This window comes from Seriola lalandi, unplaced genomic scaffold, assembly GCF_002814215.2.
Source record: "Seriola lalandi dorsalis isolate HSWRI2012SDOR001 ecotype SW California unplaced genomic scaffold, Sedor1 jcf7180002054987, whole genome shotgun sequence".
NCBI classification, from domain to species: domain Eukaryota; kingdom Metazoa; phylum Chordata; class Actinopteri; order Carangiformes; family Carangidae; genus Seriola; species Seriola lalandi.
Genome location: NW_019525536.1, coordinates 11,703 through 12,543, shown reverse-complemented (window position 1 = coordinate 12,543; position 841 = coordinate 11,703). Strand labels below are relative to the sequence as shown.

The window sequence follows — 841 nt, the reverse complement described above, 5'->3', positions numbered from 1 at the left end:
AATGTCCCTTTAACTTCGTCACGTGTCTCTGTGTCCCGTCAGACCTAAAGGTCGAAACAGGAAGCTGTGGAAAGACGAGGGTCGCTGGGAGCACGACAAGTTCAGGGAGGAGGAGCAGGCGCCCAAGAGCCGCGAGGAGCTCATCGCCATTTACGGTTATGACATCCGAAACGGCGGCGGCCACGGAGACCGGTCGTACAGACAGCGCAGGCCCAGGTGAGCTCCGCTTTAACTGAGACACCGAAAGACAAGGAACGGGCCATTTCGCCTTGATACTATAATTTACTGTCGCACTGTGACGTCACAAAACACGTTTCTGGCCATAGTTCACAAATTCTTTCTGGAATTATGTCATAACTTAACACAAATGTCTATAAAGACGGTTCTTTAAAGCCACTTTCACTTGCAGGAGTTTAACCTGTTGAGTCTGAACGCCGCCGTCTTTTTGTCTCCTGCAGACAGAGTGTGTCTCCCAGCAGAGACAAGCGGTGGAGAGACGGAGGAGGAGAGCGACCGGTCCGATCCTGGCAGAGCGGAGGAGGGGGGGGAGGTCTGAACCGAGGAGGAGCTCCTTCACCTTCATCCGTCCAACCCTCTACATCCCATTCCTCTCTCCCTCTCTCCTCAGCTCAGCGCAGCAACAACCCCTCCAGACTGCCCCCCTCCCGCAGCAGAACATCCCACCAGAATCAAATGCACCTCCCGCCTCAGTCCCACTACAGGAATAATGAATCAAACGCACCCCAGATGCATCCCAGAGAACGACAAGGCCCTAAAGCTCAGTTGGATCCTTCAGGAGAGAGGGGTGTGGTCAGCAGAGGGGGGCGTAGCGGTGGGGGGA

General features: G+C 55.1%; 1 protein-coding gene across 1 annotated transcript in view; it reads right to left on the bottom strand.

Annotated features, from left to right (window-relative positions):
- LOC147817211 (protein NLRC3-like) overlaps window positions 1-841 on the bottom strand; it is a gene marked incomplete at its 3' end in the record, with an annotated part of 15,909 nt that overhangs the window by 14,504 nt on the left and 564 nt on the right. The window lies entirely within an intron of this gene.